The sequence below is a fragment of the Schistocerca serialis genome, chromosome 2 (genome assembly GCF_023864345.2).
Source record: "Schistocerca serialis cubense isolate TAMUIC-IGC-003099 chromosome 2, iqSchSeri2.2, whole genome shotgun sequence".
Taxonomy (NCBI): domain Eukaryota; kingdom Metazoa; phylum Arthropoda; class Insecta; order Orthoptera; family Acrididae; genus Schistocerca; species Schistocerca serialis.
In genome coordinates this window covers 488,570,911-488,590,632 of record NC_064639.1, presented here as the reverse complement: position 1 = coordinate 488,590,632, position 19,722 = coordinate 488,570,911, and the positions used below count along the sequence as shown (strand labels likewise).

The 19,722-nt window shown below is 46.8% G+C and overlaps 1 protein-coding gene across 1 annotated transcript in view; it reads left to right on the top strand.

The window, feature by feature from the left end:
• LOC126456113 (uncharacterized) overlaps positions 1 to 19,722 on the top strand; it is a 605,540-nt gene that overhangs the window by 107,040 nt on the left and 478,778 nt on the right. The window lies entirely within an intron of this gene.

Below are 19,722 nucleotides of genomic sequence, written 5' to 3'. Positions count from 1 at the left end.
TGCCATTGGTTACACGTCTCGGACACCTCTTGTTCACATTGACGGCACTTTGAACAGTGGACGTTACATTTGAGAAGTGTTACAACCCGTGGCTCTACCCTTCATTCGATCCCTGCGAAACCCTACATTTCAGCAGGATAATGCACGACCGCATGTTGCAGGTCCTGTAGGGACCTTTTGGGATACAGAAAATGTTCGACTGCTGCCCTGGTCAGCACATTCTCCAGATCTCTCACCAATTGAAAACGTCTGGTCAATGGTGGCCGAGCAACTGGCTCGTCACAATACGCCAGTCACTACTCTTGATGAACTGTGGTATCGTGTCGAAGCTGCATGGGCAGCTGTACCTGTACACGCAATCCAAGCTCTGTTTGACTCAATGCCCAGGCGTACCAAGGCCGTTATTACGGCCAGAGGTGGTTATTCTGGGTACTGATTTCTCAGGATCTATGTATTCAAATTGCGTGAAAATGTAATCCCATGTCAGTTCTAGTATAATATATTTGTCCAATGAATACCCGTTTATCATCTGCATTTCCTCTTGGTGTAGCAATTTTAATGGCGAGTAGTGTATATTATCCCGGCTAGTACAGAACCATTCCCTGCCGTGTTGATCAGGCATAATACATCTCTGAATCACATTGCGAATCTAATTATTGTGCGAACTAACAGTTGAAAATTGATCTCGTTTTCTATTTCCAGAGATATTTCGTACACTTTCATCCACGACGTATCCAAAGACAGTGATTTTATTTACTACTCGGGAATAGCGTAACAATCACGTCCCTGTCTATTGTTTATAATTTTTGTTCCTCAAATAAATTGATTTAGTTACCTACGTAGTCAATATGCCTTTGATAAATCCTACTATCTGTTTGTAACAGGATGATCAGCTTTTGTCAATAACCCTTGAATGTTCACACATATAATTGCCTATGTACTAGCTGATTTTTGGGATTTAGGAAACACGGAGAAAGACTCGTATATATTCTGTTTTACTGACACTATTCACTTCCTAAGTTAATGAGAAATGGCACTGGGGAATCAGTGAAGAAGGAGTTGATCCTAGTGTGTATCGTTTCGGTATAACAACAGTCAGTCGGTACAACATTCCCTCGCGTTCCTATCACCAAAGATTGATTTCCCATGAAACTGTCCTTTACCATTAATATCTGATAAATCATTAATATGTCTCTGGCATTACAGTGTCTAATCTTCTTAATTCTCACGGCACGGTATTAATTATAAGCTCTTGTTCTTTCAATGTCTGTTCAGCACAAATTTAGTCTTTTCACGGGCACTATATCTCACATATCGTTTATTAGCAGATCGCATTGACAACAATCGGCAAACACATTAGTATGATAAGGTCCAACTATTTTCTGTCCCAGTATCACAGAATAATCTATTATCCACCTCTCCAATGTCTAACCCAGTTAACAGAATGATATTTAATTAGGCTTATAACCCCTAACTTCCGACTACCACGGAAGACTGCGAACATGCACCATTGAAAACAAAGACTCAAGAGAGCTAACAATGCTGCGCATTGGTTTATATATTATATTCAAAACAAAACACAGCTCTGTTATATCTTCCTTGGATTCCCTTTGTACTACTTTGCGTTACCCTATTTCAAATATCTACTCTTTGTAAAATTTTAACTATTACTTCGAAATACAACTACCGTTTTTTGGCTCATGGGTCATTTCGTATTACAGAATTGAATCTAATATTCGTTTCTGAATACCCATTCTCTAAAGAGCGGTTACACCACCAAACGTTCTTAGTATCCAACGATGTTGCAACGTATAAGCTACCGTAAGAGTTCAACGGTGCCAACATCAAGATATAGCTCCCTATGCTACTAATCTAATGCTCCTGGTACTTTGGGTGCCAGGAGAAGACCAAAGCTCAATTAAGTGACTATTTCCCTATGTGCTGTTGTGCAGAATATGCAACTCTCGACCTTTAAATGTATGTTACTATGTACCTCCTGCGTTTACGGGTCTGAGTACTGGCGTACATCTACATCTATTTCTACATGACTACTCTGCAATTCACATTTAAGTGCTTGGCAGAGGGTTCATCGAACCACAATCATACTATCTCTCTACCATTCCACTCCCGAACAGCGTGCGGGAAAAACGAACACCTAAACCTTTCTGTTCGAGCTCTGATTTCTCTTATTTTATTTTGATGATCATTACTACCTATGTAGGTTGGGCTCAACAACATATTTTCGCATTCGGAAGAGAAAGTTGGTGACTGAAATTTCGTAAATACACTCCTGGAAATTGAAATAAGAACACCGTGAATTCATTGTCCCAGGAAGGGGAAACTTTATTGACACATTCCTGGGGTCAGATACATCACATGATCACACGGACAGAACCACAGGCACATAGACACAGGCAACAGAGCATGCACAATGTCGGCACTAGTACAGTGTATATCCACCTTTCGCAGCAATGCAGGCTGCTATTCTCCCATGGAGACGATCGTAGAGATGCTGGATGTAGTCCTGTGGAACGGCTTGCCATGCCATTTCCACCTGGCGCCTCAGTTGGACCAGCGTTCGTGCTGGACGTGCAGACCGCGTGAGACGACGCTTCATCCAGTCCCAAACATGCTCAGTGGGGGACAGATCCGGAGATCTTGCTGGCCAGGGTAGTTGACTTACACCTTCTAGAGCACGTTGGGTGGCACGGGATACATGCGGACGTGCATTGTCCTGTTGGAACAGCAAGTTCCCTTGCCGGTCTAGGAATGGTAGAACGATGGGTTCGATGACGGTTTGGATGTACCGTGCACTATTCAGTGTCCCCTCGACGATCACCAGTGGTGTACGGCCAGTGTAGGAGATCGCTCCCCACACCTTGATGCCGGGTGTTGGCCCTGTGTGCCTCGGTCGTATGCAGTCCTGATTGTGGCGCTCACCTGCACGGCGCCAAACACGCATACGATCATCATTGGCACCAAGGCAGAAGCGACTCTCATCGCTGAAGACGACACGTCTCCATTCGTCCCTCCATTCACGCCTGTCGCGACACCACTGGAGGCGGGCTGCACGATGTTGGGGCGTGAGCGGAAGACGGCCTAACGGTGTGCGGGACCGTAGCCCAGCTTCATGGAGACGGTTGCGAATGGTCCTCGCCGATACCCCAGGAGCAACAGTGTCCCTAATTTGCTGGGAAGTGGCGGTGCGGTCCCCTACGGCACTGCGTAGGATCCTACGGTCTTGGCGTGCATCCGTGCGTCGCTGCGGTCCGGTCCCTGGTCGACGGGCACGTGCACCTTCCGCCGACCACTGGCGACAACATCGATGTACTGTGGAGACCTCACGCCCCACGTGTTGAGCAATTCGGCGGTACGTCCACCCGGCCTCCCGCATGCCCACTATACGCCCTCGCTCAAAGTCCGTCAACTGCACATACGGTTCACGTCCACGCTGTCGCGGCATGCTACCAGTGTTAAAGACTGCGATGGAGCTCCGTATGCCACGGCAAACTGGCTGACACTGACGGCGGCGGTGCACAAATGCTGCGCAGCTAGCGCCATTCGACGGCCAACACCGCGGTTCCTGGTGTGTCCGCTGTGCCGTGTGTGTGATCATTGCTTGTACAGCCCTTTCGCAGTGTCCGGAGCAAGTATGGTGGGTCTGACACACCGGTGTCAATGTGTTCTTTTTTCCATTTCCAGGAGTGTAGATCTCGCCACGACGAAAAAATCTTTGCTTTAATGACTTCCATTCGAACTCGCGCATCAAATCTGCCACACTCTCTCCCCTATTATGTGATAATACAAAACGAGCTGCCCTTTTTTGCATCCTTTCGATGTCCTCCGTCAATCCCACCTGGTTAGGATCCCACACTGCGCAGCAATATTCTAACAGAGGACGAACGAGTGTAGTGTAAGCTGTCTCTTTAGTGGACTTGTTGCATCTTCTAAGTGTCCTGCCAATGAAACGTAACCTTTGGCTCGCCTTCCCCACAATATTATCTATGTGGTCTTTCCAACTGAAGTTGTTCGTAATTTTAAAACCCAGGTACTTAGTTGAATTGACAGCCTTGAGAATTGTACTATTTATCGAGTAATCGAATTGCAACGGATTTCTTTTGGAACTCATGTGAATCACCTCACACTTTTCGTTTTTTAGCGTCAACTGCCACCTGCCACATCATACAGCAATCTTTTCTAAATCGCTTTGCAACTGATACTGGCCTTTGGATGACCTTACTAGACGGTATATTACAGCATCATCTGCGAACAACCTAAGAGAACTGCTCAGATTGTCACCCAGGTCATTTATATAGATCAGGAACAGCAGAGGTCCCAGGACTCTTCCCTGGGGAACACCTGATATCACTTCAGTTTTACTCGATGATTTGCCGTCTATTACTACGAACTGCGACCTTCCTGACAGTAAATCACGAATCCAGTCGCACAACTGAGGCGATACCCCATAGGCCCGCAGCTTGATTAGAAGTCGCTTGTGAGGAACGGTGTCAAAAGCTTTCCGGAGTCTAGAAATACGGAATCAACTTGAGATCCCCTGTCGATAGCGGCCATTACTTCGTGCAAAGAAGGAGCTAGCTGCGTTGCACAAGAACGATGTTTTCTGAAACCATGCTGATTACGTATCAATAGATCGTTCCCTTCGAGGTGATTCATAATGTTTGAATACAGTATATGCTCCAAAACCCTACTGCAAACCGACGTCAATGACACAGGTCTGTAGTTCGATGGATTACTCCTACTACCCTTCTTAAACACTGGTGCGACCTGCGCAATTTTCCAATCTGTAGGTACAGATCTATCGGTAAGCGATCAGTTGTATATGATTGCTAAGTAGGGAGCTATTGTATCAGCGTAATCTGAAAGGAACCTAATCAGTATACAATCTGGACCTGAAGACTTGCCCGTATCAAGCGATTTGAGTTGCTTCGCAAGCCCTAAGGTATCTACTTCTAAGAAACTCATGCTAGCAGCTCTTCGTGTTTCAAATTCTGGAATATTCCATTCGTCTTCCCTGGTGAAGGAATTTCGGAAAATTGCGTTCAATAACTCCGCTTTAGCGGCACAGTCGTCGGTAACAGTACCATCGGCACTGCGCAGCGTAGGTATTGACTGCGTAACTATATGTATGGCTGTAATAGATAACTCTGGTTTATGTAAACTGTGCTCTTGTTCTTCTAGATAGTACTTACAGACATGCACAAATATTCAGTTAGCTATCCGCAATTTTTGAAACATTTCTGAGAAGCCGCGCGGGATTAGCCGAGCGGTCTTAGGCGCTGCAGTCATGGACTGTGCGGCTGCTCGCGGCGGAGGTTCGAGTCCTCCCTCGGGCATGGGTGTGTGTGTTTGTCCTTTAGATAATTTAGGTTAAGTAGTGTGTAAGCTCAGGGACTGATTATCTTAGCAGTTAAGTCCCATAAGATTTCACACACATTTGAACATTTTTTTGACAAAGGAAAAAAGAGCTGAGTTTTGTGTAGAAATGTAACAAAATGCAGACTGAAGCTGATTTTCTTAACAAAATTGGGTTTACTGACGAAGCCACTTTCCATATCTGTGGTAAAGTGAATTGGCATAATGAGTTGAGCAGAAATGGTCACCTAACCGAACACGTACAGGACTCGCCTAAAGTAAATGTTTTTTGCGCTGTAAGCTGTTACAAGATTTACGGTCCCTTTTTTTTTTGCCGAGTCAACTGTAACTAGCACCTAGTACCTGAAGATGCTTCAACATCATCTGATGTCTCAATTACAACAGGATATGGGCAGAGAATTTATTTTCCAGCAAGATGGCGTCACAACATAATTATTGTGAAGTTGTCGCGTATTTTCGTAAGAATATGTCGACTTGGACTGGACGTGATGGAACAATATCCTCACAAGCATGATTATCTGATTTATCCCCAATAGAGTACATTAAAGGTAGAGTATTTGTTCATCCGCTTCCGGAAAACTTCGAGGACAACGAATCAGACAAGCAGTTGCCACCATATATAAAGACTTGGCAGGAAATAGTTTTCATATGTAACATTTGTCGCGTTACAAAAGGAAGCCACATTGAGCATTTATAAATAAAACTTGAACATACGCTGCGTTCAGTGCTATGTCAAATATTTCTGAGTTAGTTACAATTTACAAACACCTTTTATTTTTACCTGCTTTCCCTTCAGAAAATACGGGAAGAACAACCTTTAACGTCCGGAAAAATGGTCATTAGCTCAGATTGGGGACTTGTGGGGAAGGAATTCCACCGTGTTCTTTGACAGGCACCATCCTGGGACTTGCCCCCAAGCGATTTAATGAAACTACTGAAACCATAAGTTTCAACCAGCCTTAATAATGTGCTACCTATATCTGACATCGTCTGTCTTCGCTCCTGGTTGGTGGCAATAGGACTTACGGAGACATGAATTGCTTTCTGGCTTCTTCCGATTTTAATATCGCGCGGGCGAAAGCACTGCATCCAACAAATATATTGTTGCCCCCAGCGGTATAAGTGCTGCTCTTGAAGCAAATAGCATGTATACTTATGAACCTCCGATATTTCATGAACTGTGTAAGCTATCATCACGTTGTTACTCAGTTGAGGTGTGAGAAAGGTCTAACTGAATGACGTAAAGTCTCTTTTTACTGCCGTATTAGTTACTGAGGTTTTGGGATCAACTCCACTGTATCAAATGAAATTATAGGGATTTCTGTTACTGCTGTCGTAGTTCTAAAAGAGGCGAATTCAACGAGGTTTTGCTCTTCAGAATCAGACAGATAGTTTAGGTGAAAGTAGGTTGTTTATAATTTACAGTTAATCTATTTTATACCTGAAACCGATTGCCGTCTTGGGCAGAAGTTCCTAATTTCATACCCAAATAAAGTCAGTTGTTACTTTCACTAATCGTTCGCGAATGGTACAGGGAAGGGGTAGAAATGAGGCAGCAGATGTACTCCCCGCCACACGCCTCAGGGTTGATTGCGGCACGGAAATGTAGGTTTTTATTTTTATTTTTTTTTATTTATTTCTTTTTCTTGTAGCTTGCAAACTTCCACCAAAGTGTCAGTCTGCTCGCCCCGGATGGTCTTCGCATGGCCGGCCCGGGTGGGCGAGCGGTTCTAGGCGCTACGGTCTGGAACCGCGAGACCGCTACGGTCGCAGGTTCAAATCCTGCCTCGGGCATGGATGTGTCTGATGTCCTTAGGTTAGTTAGGTTTAAGTAGTTCTAAGTTCTAGGGGACTGATGACCTCAGAAGTTAAGTCCCATAGTGCTCAGAGCCATTTTTTGAAGTCTTCGCGTGCTGTGGCGTTCTTCTAAAAGCAGAGGTTTGAGTTGCCTGCAGTCAGTGCTCCCAGTCGTCTTTCTCGGAAGGCAAACAGAATAATGGACGCGTTCATTCCAAGAAAGGGGTAGCTTACGGGCCATTCTTGCGTTCTTTCCTTGTAAACTGTTGGTGTGTTCGTTTCGCCGAGCGCTAACAACTGGAGAGATTGAAAAGTTACAGAGAAGAGACCGTTCTTTTGACTACTGTGATGGGTGGACACGAGTGCTTTAGACACGCCCAATAAATCCCGCTGACGAGAAGGTAGTCACGAAATGCCTGAAAGGCTACTTTTCAAATACTGGAAGTCTTCGTCGGAAAATCAGGACGAGTTACTCGTTCTTTTACACAGTACACGTTAGAAAGAAACCAGCGATGTGAACAGCAGGCAAGATTTTTTAAACTATCCCGAATTTCACACGTATCGGCATCGAAAAAATTCTTAATTTCCGTGGTGGCTATAGCGGCCAGTCTCACAGAACGAACATAATGCAATGTAAGCAAAAGTTAATAATGAGGACCTTCTACTGCCTCTTTTCTGGCGTACTTTATTCATCAAGGTACATTCTGAAGCACAGTTTCATCTCTGTACTTCAGCTGGCTGTTGAAGGTTTTTCATACGTATGTGTCGCCTTAGCACAGTGAAGGTCCTTAGGCAGCCAGCTGAAGCTCGGATGATGAAACCATGTTTCGAAATGTACGTTGCCGAATAAAGTACGCTGCAAAAAAGAGATTTAAACGTAGAAGAGAGAGCGGATAGGTGCAAAGAGTACAGTGAAGGCCTCTGTCAGGGAGACGACTTGTTTAATGACTTGATAAGAGGGAACAGGAGTTGACAGGGAAGAGATGGGATTTCCGATATTAGAATCAGAATTTAAAAGATCTTTGGAGGACTTAAAAATAAAATCAGGCAGAAGCGTTAATACACGTCTAAAATCATTCGGGGTAGTGGCAATTAAACAATTACTCACAATGGTGCTTAGAATGTATGACACTGGAGACTTGTGATCATTCTTTAGGAAAATATATTCCACAAAATTCCGAAGATAGCAAGGTCAGATAAGTGCAAAAACTAACGGACAATAAGTTTAACAGGTCATGCGAACTGACAATAATACACAGAAGAAACGAAAACAAAGTTTAGGATCATTTAGATGACGATCAGTTCAGCTTTAGGAAGGATAAAGGCACCGGAGAGATAGTTACCACGTTTCGCTTGATAATGGAAGGAAGACTGAAGAAAAACAAAGACGTGCTCATAGTACTCACCGACGTAGAAAAAAAAAAGTGTGTGAAATCTTACGGGACTTAACTGCTAAGGTCAGCAGTCCCTAAGCTTACACACTACTGAACCTAAATTATCCTAAGGACAAACGCACACACCCATGCCCGAGGGAGCACTCGAACCTCCGCCGGGACCAGCCGCGCAGTCCATGACTGCAGCGACACAGACCGCCCGGCTAATCCCGCGCGGCGTAGAAAAACAACTGGAGATTTTAAAATAGAGCAGGATTTTCGAAATTGTGAGAGAAATAGGGGTGAGCTATAGGGAAAGACGGTTACTATTCATCATGTTCAAAAACAGAATAAAAAAGATTGGAAGTCAAAGAGCAAAGTTCTCGGGTAAAGAGGGTGTTCAATCCACACATCGAGGGATAGAAATAAAAGTTGGAGTGGGGTTAAAGTACAGGGTGAAAGGACGTCAATAAAATTCCCTGATGACATTGATATCCTCAATGAAAGTCAAGAATTATTACAGGATCTGTTGAATAGCCTGAAATGACTAACGAATACAGTAATAAGGGCAAAATAAACTATGAAAGACAAAAGTAATGAAGTACCAGACATCAGAACAGGGACAAAACATTAAAATTGATGGCTACGAAGTAGACGTTAATAAATTCTGCTACCATGGAAGCAAAGTTACCAATGATGGACGAAGCAAAGAGGTCATAAAAATCAGACTAGGACAGGCAAAGAGGGCTCTCCTGGCCAAGAGAAGTATGCTGGTATTAACCATAGACCTTAATTCGAGGATGAAACTTCTGGGAATGTACGTTTGGAGCACAACATTATATTGCTAGTAAATCATGGAGACTGGGAACACCGGAACAAAAGACAATCGAAGCGTTTGAGATACAGTGCTACAGAATAACACTGAAAATCAGGAATGAGGAAGTTCTCCGCACAATCTTTGAAGGAAAATACGGAAAACACTGACAAGGAGGCGGGACGGGATGATACGACGTATATTAAGAAACCAGGGAATAACTTCCATCGTATAGAGGGGAGCTGTAGAGATTAAAAACAGTAGAGAAAGACAGAGATTTTTTTAGTACATCCAACAGCTGCACGGGATTAGCCGAGCGGTCTCAGGCGCTGCAGTCATGGACTGTGCGGCTGGTCTCGGCGGAGGTTCGAGTCCTCCCTCGGGCATGGCTGTGTGTCTTTGTCCTTAGGATAATTTAGGTTAAGTAGTGTGTAAGCTTAGGGACTGATGATCTTAGCAGTTAGGTCCCATAAGATTTCACACACATTTGAACATTTTTTTTTTTTTAGTACATCCAACAAAGAATTGAGGATATAGATTGCAAGCGCTACGCTGAAATGATGAGATTAGCGCAGGAGAGGAATTCGTGGTGGCCGGCAAGTGCCGGCTGCCATGGTCGATACACCGCCGTAGTGTTCCCTGGTAGTTACCCACGACCCTGCGGTTCTTCATCCGAGCCGGTAGTACCTTACCGAGATATAGTAACTTTTTTTTTTAAATTCTTTATTATTAAACCATTATAATTATACAAATCAACCCACTTCCTTAATTCATTAGTGGGTCCTAAACAGTTATACATATATATGTATAAATTTTGCAGCTAGTTTAATGTTAGTATGTGAGCTACACTTATTAACATAACAATGGGCATCTACTATCTACGTATACTGTTTGTACCTAACTCCTACAACTAATTTAATTTATGTATGTAATCTGCAGCGTCACATGTGTGCCAGTGAGGATATAAACCTACTTTCGTATGCCTTGCTCTTCGAGCTAACCCCGAAGAGCATGCCCCTGGCACTGGGCAGGCCTCGATGTTAATTCGCTGCAGTCCCTATCTTAATTTCCTATAACTAAGTCCTACAATCTGACTAACTTAACCTACGTCAAATCCGGTGTGTGTCATAATCGGTGGTTGTTCCCTACTCCCCCTAGTCCTGCACGCGGCGGATTCCAACTTAGATGTAGTCGGCCAGTCCACGCACAGGCGGCATGGGAATAGGACTTTTGGACGCAATCGGTGGTGATTGTCATTATTTAATGTATCTCGCCTAAATAGTCATATAGAACTTTTCGAGATACCTCGTTTGCCAAGGTGTTTAAAGTCTGAAAGGTCTCCTCTCGTCTGAGTAGTTGGTATGTGTCTCGGTTGGGTAGTCTGTCTCGTAATGTGTTTGCGATATCATTGAAGAGGGGACATTCGTAAACTACATGCTCGGGTGTACCTTCCGGATCGCCACAGTCGCACGCTGGTGTTGCCCTTTTCCCAAATCGACATAGATAAGTCGGGTAGGGTCCATGGCCAGTGAGAAAGTGGATCAGACCTCTTGTGGGCTCAAAATACTTCAGTCCAAGTCGTTCCCTCACATCAGGTAGAAGCTGGAAGATTCTTCGTCCAGCCTCTTCTGCCTCCCAAGTCTCCTGCCAGAGCTCTTCCCCTCTTTTCCTTATCTCTCTTTTATCCCCCACCCTAATACCCATAATATCCGCAATCTTCTCGTAATTTCCCTTCTTGACCCAGTACCAAGCCGCTTGTTCTCTTATCTTTATGTCCAGAGGGCAGAGCCCCATTATAACTAATAGGGGCCCCCCTGGAGATGTTCTGTAGGCTCCCACAGCTCTTAATACCATGCTTCTCTGAACCCTTCTCACCGCCATGGCGGGCACAACCCTCGTGAGACTGTGCGCCCAGACTCCCGAGCCATAGCCCACAACTGAGGTTACGATACTGTTGTGATAGAGTCTAATTAGGTGTGGAGGAAGATGGAATCTTTTATGGCCTATGGAAATCAGGTTATTTAATATCTGAAGGGTTCTCTGAGTGACAGTATCAATGTGTTTTCCGAAACTCCACCTCTTATCAATGATAACTCCCAAGTAGCGTGTCTCACGTCGTCGGAGAACTGGTGAACCACCCATTCTGACAGTCGGATTTCTAATAAGTTGTCCTTTTAGTAATAGGTAGGTGGATTTACTGGGCGATATCGTCATTTTAGTCGTGTGGCACCACTGTTGTAATTTGTCTAATGCTGTCTCTATTTTCGGTTCAATGTCTTCGCGGCTACGGCCATCAACCAACAGGAGGAGGTTATCCGCGTAGGCTATCACCTCTAGCACCTCATCACTTTGTTGTAATCTATCTAATAAAGGCTCCATATGGATGTCCCACAAGAGGGGTCCTAAGACGGAACCTTGGGGACATCCTTTGGTAATTATCTTTCCTACTCTTTCGCTAGATGATGATAACCAGACCTCCCGATCCTTGCAATAGCTCCTCAGGCAACCATATAGCGGCCCTGGACACTCTTTCTCCCGCAAGCAGGAGAAGAGCGAAGGCCACCACAGGTTGTCGAAGGCGCCACTGATATCAACCATGATGCCAACTACGTATTTGTGCGGGGTCGAGCCACAGACCTCGGCCGCCAGGGCGATTGCATCAGATGCCGACCGCCCCGGCCTGAACCCGAACTGCCTGTCGCTCACCCCGCACAACACTCGGTGTGCTGTCAATCTGTCAGCCAGCAGTTTCTCCAGTATTTTGCCAAATACATCCAGCAGGCAAATCGGCCTGTAAGATTTCACTTCTGCTGGGTCCTTGTCTGGTCCTTTCTTTATAATTATTACATTTGCCATTTTCCATCTCTTAGGGAATTTTCCCTGTCTGAGGCATTCGTTATATAGTTGTGTTAGTGGCGCAGTAAGCTGAGGCGCCAGAAACTGCACCACCTCCGCCACAATGCCGTCTGGCCCAGGTGCTTTTCCTTTTTTCAATGATCTTATGTGGGTTGCCACCTCCTCCTCTGAGAAGGGGTAGACAGCCGTCTCATTAACGTATACTTCTTGGTCTTCATCTCTGAGTTGCTTCTGCCCCTCTGTCTCCCCATCCGCATTGTCGTCAGGCAACAGGGACCGGAGGAGGACCACTGCAGTCTCCTGCCAGGACTCCGTCATCCTGTCCCCGCACCTGACTGTTGATAGCTCCCGAGGAGAGCGGATTTTTTCTCTCACTAACTTATACGGAAGCCCCCATGGATCCGTGACTAGCTGATTGAGCACAAAGTTTTCCCAACTTCTCATCCTAACTTCACGCAGTTCCTTTTGGAACTTCCGCTTTTCCTCCCTATATAGCACCTGCCACCTTTGTCGTTCCTGCCAGACGACACTGCGCTGGTAGTGCCTCCTCAGCCTTCTGACAGATTGACGCAGTTCTCCTAGTTCAGCAGACCATGGTGACGGAGAGGCCGCCTTGGCCCTCCTCCTTGTAGGTACGGCTGCCTTCACCGCCCTTGTCACTGCACTCACCAGTTCCTCTGCTCTCTGGTCCACGTCCATGTCCAGATGCATGTCACCTCCCGGTGATGGAGGAATGTCACACTCCCTAGCTAGGCGTTCCCAGTCAGCTCTTCTATAATTTAGTTGCACCTCCCACCCCGTGGCCCAGCGGCACTCTCTTCCTCCCAAGGTGAAGGATATCAGATTGTGGTCGCTTGTGGTGGCATTCTCTGTGACTCTCCAATTTTGAATAATGTTAGCCTTATTTGGAGTTACAAGGGTGACGTCAATATTTGTGCACTGTCCTCCTCCTGCAGCGTAGGTAGGAGGATTGCCAGGCCTGTTTGCCACCACAAGTTGTGATGCCATTATAAGTTCCTCAACTTTTTCACCATTTGCGTCTCTCGTGCCACTGTACCATAGGGGGGATTTGGCATTAATGTCAGCTGTTATTACAACCTTTCTTCCCTGCAACGTCGTGGTAACTTTCGCTAGGTGGTCTATGTAGTGTTCTATGTAGTGTCCCCATACTGAAAATACTTGTTTATGAGAGTTATTGTTCCCATAGGGGTTTGAAGCTCCACGACGTTACAGTGGCTAGTTGTGAACTGCGAGAGTGTGGTGACTCTCAAGAGTCTATTTGTGATTATAATCGCCGCCTTCGGGTCATCCCCTCTGCTGGCTATTTGCTAGCTCGCGGCAGTAAAAGCTATTTTTCCAGCCAGGGAGTATGGCTCCTGTAGACAGAGTACATCAAGTCTCCTCTCCTCCACCTCCCTTCGGAGCTCCTGCATCACGAGTCTGCTGTTATGAGTACTGAGCTGTCCAATAGTTATTTTTGTCATTAGGGAAAGTACGTAAGTATTCGGTCATGTGGCCAGGTCTTACTCCAGTCGAAAGCAATTCGTCCATGTGCTATTACTGATTGTGCGTAGATGTCGTTAAGGTCAAATTTCTCACCTCGTCTCTCGAACACTTTCTTTAGCAGATCTCGCAAGGCTCCGAAGTCGGTGGGGAGATTCACTGATTTTAGCTGGATTCTGTCGACAGCCTCCATAACCGAGAAGGTTATCTTCCTGCCGTCTTCATGTCCTACACGGACCACATGTCGTAAGGCAGTGGTCAGGGTAGCCGGCTGCTCTAGTCTGGATAGTTGCATAGTGTACTCCAAGTTGGGGTACACCCTAACCGGATCGACCGGTGGCAGTCTGACTATTGGTGAACTTAGTGCAGTGGGGCTCGAACATGAGCTTGTCACTGTGTTTTCTTGAATGGGTTGTTTATTTATATTACTATCTTTAGGCGTTGCCACAGCCACAGGATGCCCTTGCCGTTGTTGGTGTAGTTCCGGCTTTGTTCCCCGGCTTCCAGAGGAGAGAGTTTCGGCCATGAGGGGGAGATTGGTTTGTATGCCAATGTCCATTGTTGGAAATTCAGTCTGTATAGCTTTATCTTTTGTTTCAGTTTTAGTGGCGCCCGAGAGCGACCTCAAAAACTCCTTGAATCTGTTGTTCCTCATGGCATCCCTCCTCCTTTTGCTCGGGGACTTTCGCTATGGCATCCTGTTCGGTATGCCGGGCTCAATCATAGTCGGTTCTGGATATTAACCTTTGCTCCAACATTCTGTATGTCGGGCAATTCCTGCCTGTGGCTCCTCAAGACTTCTTCCCTCTATTCTTGCATGGTATGCAGACTGCCGCCGCCTTGCAGTCTTTGCGGCTGTGACCATGTTCCCCACACTTAGTGCACGCCGGCTCCCTGGTGCACAGCCTTAAGACGTGATCCAAGTCACCACAGTTGTGGCAATGAGGTACCACGACATAATCTCTTGTGTTTATGGCGTGAAAGCCAACATATATTCTGCCCATTGTTGTTATGTTCTTCCACATTTGCGCTGACACCTCGGCGACGTGATGAACAACATCACGACCCCGTGGCCCAGTCTTAAATTTTAATTTAAAGCAGTTCTTAAATTTTTCTTCATTTATTTCCTCAAAATTTTGCTGTCTAATTGTATCTAGGAGTTCTTCGTTAGTCATTATTGTGGGAACGTCATATAGTATGACGAGAGGATTTCTTTTCCTCGGTGGTTCGCATTTGACCACCGAGTTCAGTTTTTGGTTGTTCAGCAGTTTGTCTTTATCTTCCTCGGAGGCAACTTCAACTATAACAGAATTTCTGCTCGGTTTAACTTTTTTGATTCGGATTTTATCTTTTACAGGGTCTACAGTTTTTGTAAATAATTCTTGAATTCTCTTAACACTTGTATCCTGCCCAGGCAGTGTCCTAAGGAAAACTGCTGTATCTGTTCTTTTTGTGATTTTGTCGATAGTGTCTTTGGTCGTGTTTTGTGGGCGCTTCGTGGGCGCTTGCGCCGCCACGGCCGCCCACGTCTTTGCCGGTTGCCTCCTTAGCCTATCGTTCTCCTTTTCAAGTTCTTCGACCCTACCTTCTAGTTTAGCGTGGGCAATAGCCCATGCTGCCAGCTCATTCTTAATGATGGCAAGTCCAGCTTGGCTTATCTTGCCATTTTTAATTTGTTGCTCCATGAGCGTCGTGGTTCTGGTATACCTTTGCATGACTGTCTCATTCTCTGCCTGTCCCTGCTCGTCCTGGGGAGAGAGATCAGGCGCAGCGGAAGCTCGTTGAGGCGCACACGAATCACTCGTTTCGTTTGTAGCCATGATTCAACGAGTGATGAAAAAAGGGGTGGGAGCCCGTCTCTTACCCCGGAACGGCTCCTCTGGCATGAGGGGGGGGGGGGGGGGGACTTCTGCGGCTCGCCCACCGACCTCGCCCCTAGGTCAAGGGCACTTCCGAACTGCCAGGTTCAGCGCACCGTCGCCAGTGCACTGGTCCTCCTCCGTGTCCCCGTCATCGACGATTTCACGCGACGCTCCTCGGCAACTGCACCCCGCACTCCGGAGAGGCGGATGCACCTCTCGCCCTTCGCCGCCTACTTGCCCGAGTTTCCACCTCCTGACCTAGGACCCACTCCTACTCAGGTGGCGGGCCGGTCCCGCAGACGTTCGGCGGTCTGGACCCATCTAACCTGGCCCAGGCGATGTCACCACCTCCTGGGTTTGGCAGAACACGCCCCGGTTACCCAGGGGCGCGGCGAAGCGCCCTTGCCGACTCGCGCCGCGATCCCACGCCGACAAACGAGATCGCCGGTATGCAGAGCACGTGCTGGTCTGTACCCTGCGAACAGAAGGGACTGATGTTCGGTCCCTCGACACAGCTCCCCCTGTGCCACGCACCCTTCGCTTCCGCATCGGGTTGGGTCGCAGCTCTCCCTTTTGTCGCAAGGCGAAATGCCGAGCTTAACATCTGGCACCACGGGAAGGCGGAAAGAGCCACATGGGAAGGAGAGGCTATGAGAGACGCTTCACTTCCCCGAGTGAGGACTGCCGCGGCACGCTCGACTGGAAGCGATACGCCCCAGTGCGAGCTTCCGTGCCTTACGGCGCGTCGGCAACGGTCGGGCCCGCGCCGAAACGCGCCGTCAAGCGACTGACCTCACGCCAGACATATAGTCACTTTGAGGTCTGGATCTCGTGAGCAATGCAAGCAGAGTTTGTCAGTGCGGAATGCTGCAGAGATGTGCACCATTCTCCAAATAAGAGTCGCGATTAGCTTACGAAGTTGTAGCAAGTGTGTTTCGGATTGACGAGTAGTTCAAAGTTTTGTGTTTTTAGATGAAGGTACAGACTTCCATGGACTTTCAGTCGTAAGTTATTTTATTTTTGTTTAATTTATGGACGCCATAGTAGTTAAGAGCGGGAATCTGTGGTTAGAAATGGCCGAATCGAGCGTTCAGCCAAGTGGCCTGTTAAGAGCAGAGGCTGTTTGCAGGCTTGGGCTGCCAGCTGCAGTATATGCAACTCGCCGCCGCCGGCAGCAGTGGTGTGCGGTATGCATAGCAGATCAGCCGCACCTCTCCTGCGCTCTCAGCGGCTGCCGGCTGCTTCTCCTGCCTGGGCGTTCCCGAGCTTATCTAGGATGGCACCACCGGGGGGCGACGTTAGCGAAACCCCGACTACGTGCTGCGTGAACACTGCGCTATAACAATATCCGCGACGGAAAGCTTTCTGATTATCTATGGAACAGGTTCCCGCTGACCCCTACAGAGGTCGTGCCAAGACTCTTATCCCTAACAAGCAAATTTTGTGTGGCAGGTGCTTCATATCGTCCACATTATCGCCAATTCATCCCCCACCCCCATCAATCTATCAACCTACCACCATCAAAAAACGTTTTGCACCACCCCGGTTCCCAGAACACCTGAAGATAGACTTTAACTGTGGATACTGTATCATAGACACAGTCCCTTTGACTGTTCAGAGGTGCCACACAGATATGTAAACAACCATCGTAAGCAGTGCCTATTAGACGGAAGGGGTCCGACAGCCGATCAGTTCCAGTAATTCCGCCAGAAAGGAGGTACACGGCTCCTGTTGTCCGTAGTTCAACAATGCCTAGACGGTCAATACCGCGGTTCGATCGCGTCCGCATTGTTACTTTGTGCCAGGAAGGTCTCTCAACAAGGGAAGTGTCCAGGCGCCTCGGAATGAACCAAAGCGATGTTGTTCGGACATGGAGGAGATACAGACAGACAGGAACTGTCGATGACATGCCTCGCTGAGGCCGCCCAAGGACTACTACTGAAGTGGATGACCGCTACTTACGGACTATGGCTCGGAGGAACCCTGATAGCAATGCCACCATGTTGGATAATGCTTTTTGTGCCACCACAGGATGTCGTGTTACGAATCACTGGGCGCAATAGGCTGCATGATGCGCAACTTCACTCCCGACGTCCATGGCGAGGTACATCTTCGCAGCCACTACACTATGCAGTTTGGTACAGATGGGCCCAACGACACGCCGAATGGATCGCTCAGGATTGACATCACGTTCTCTCCATCGATGAGTGTCGCATATGCCTTCAACAAGACAATCCCCGAAGACGAGTTTGGAGGCAACCCGGTCAGACTGAACGCCTTAAACACACTGTCCAGGAAGTGCAGTGAGGTGAAGGTTGCCTGCTGTTTTGGGGTGGCATTATGTGGGGCCGACGCAAGCCGCTAACGGTCATGGAAGGCGCCGTAACGGCTGTACGATACGTGAATGCCATCCTCCGACCGAGAGTGCAATCATATTGGCAACATTTTGGCGAGGCATTCGTCTTCATGGACGACAATTTGCGGCTCCATCGTGCACATCTTGTGAATGACTTCCTTCAAGATAACGACATCGCTCGACTAGAGTGGCCATGATGTTCTCCATACATGAACCCTATCAAACATGCCTGGGATAGATTGAAAAGGGCTGTTTATGGACGACGTGACGCACCAACCACTCTGAGAGATCTTCGCCGAATCGCCGTTGAGGAGTGGGACAATCTGGACCAACAGTGCCTTGATGAACTTGTGGATACTAAGCCACAACGAATACAGGCATGCATCAATACAAGAGGACGTGCTACTGGGCATGAGACGTACAGGTGTGTACAGCAATCTGGACCACCACCTCTAAAGGTCTCCCTGTATGGTGGTACAACATGATGTGTAGTTTTCATGAGCAATAAAAAGGGCGGAAAAGTTGTTTATGTTGATCTCTATTCCAGTTTTCTGTACAGGTTCCGAAACTCTCGGAACCGAGGTGACGCAAAACTTTTATTGATGTGTGTATATGATATCTCTAAAATTCGGGGATAGGCAAAATAATGTGAAAAGTGGTAGCAATGGGATGATTGTGTTTGACGATCAACAACGCACGTAAGAGACGCGTCGCGCTTGACTGTGTGTGTTCAGTACCTATTAGACATGAGTGCAGGTTGTTTACGAGTAATGCACACTTCGTATCTGTATTCCGAGGCTGAGGTCGACGTGCGATGAAATACCTAACAGAGTTCCAAAGAGGGCAGATTACAGAGGTCCGATTACCTGGAGTACGAGTAACCAAGACAGCCAACTTATTGAATGTTTCACGAGCAACTCTTTCAACAGCTATGACACTTACACAAAACAGGTGAAGAAATCATCGTGTAAACGTAATAGTGGGTCCAAATCAAAACTAAATGGCAGAGGTCGTCGTACGCTAACACGAACTGTGTAAAAACAACACAAAACTACGGCGGTTAAAGTGACTGCAGAGCTCAATAGTCATCTTTGAAGCCCTTTATCTATCGACACTGTCCACCGAGAACTCCATACAGCAAATTTTCATGGACGAGCTGTTATATCGAAACCATTAGTGACGATAACCAACGCAAAGAAGCGTAAAAAATGGTGTCAGGAGCATAAATCCTGGACGGCTGATCAGTGGAAACACGAGTCTACATTTTCGTTATTTCCAACATTGAGACGGGTTTACGTCTGAAGACCGCCAAAAGAAACCTACAATCCTTATTGCTTGATTCCAACGATTAAGCATGGAGGTGGAAGTGTGATGGTGTGGGCAGCCATATCATGGTATTCTGCTGGTCTCATCATTACTCTAAAAGGCCGTGTTAGAGCCAACGATTATGTGAACATTTGAGGTGGTCAGGTGCACCCCATGATTCAAATGTTGTTACCTAACAATGATGCAATATTTCAGGACGATAATGCACCCATTCACACAGCCAGGACAGTACAGCCGTGGTATGAGGAGCATGCAGCTGAACTGCACAGTCCGACTTGAACATTATTGAACCCTTGTGGGCGATAATCAGACTCTGGAGCAGATTTCCGCCTTCCTCGTTACTACAAGAGTTAGAAGAGGTTCTGGTCGAAGAGTGGCATAATATTCCGCTGGAGACAATACAATCGTCATATGCCAGTATTCCAAGAAGAATCGCAGCTG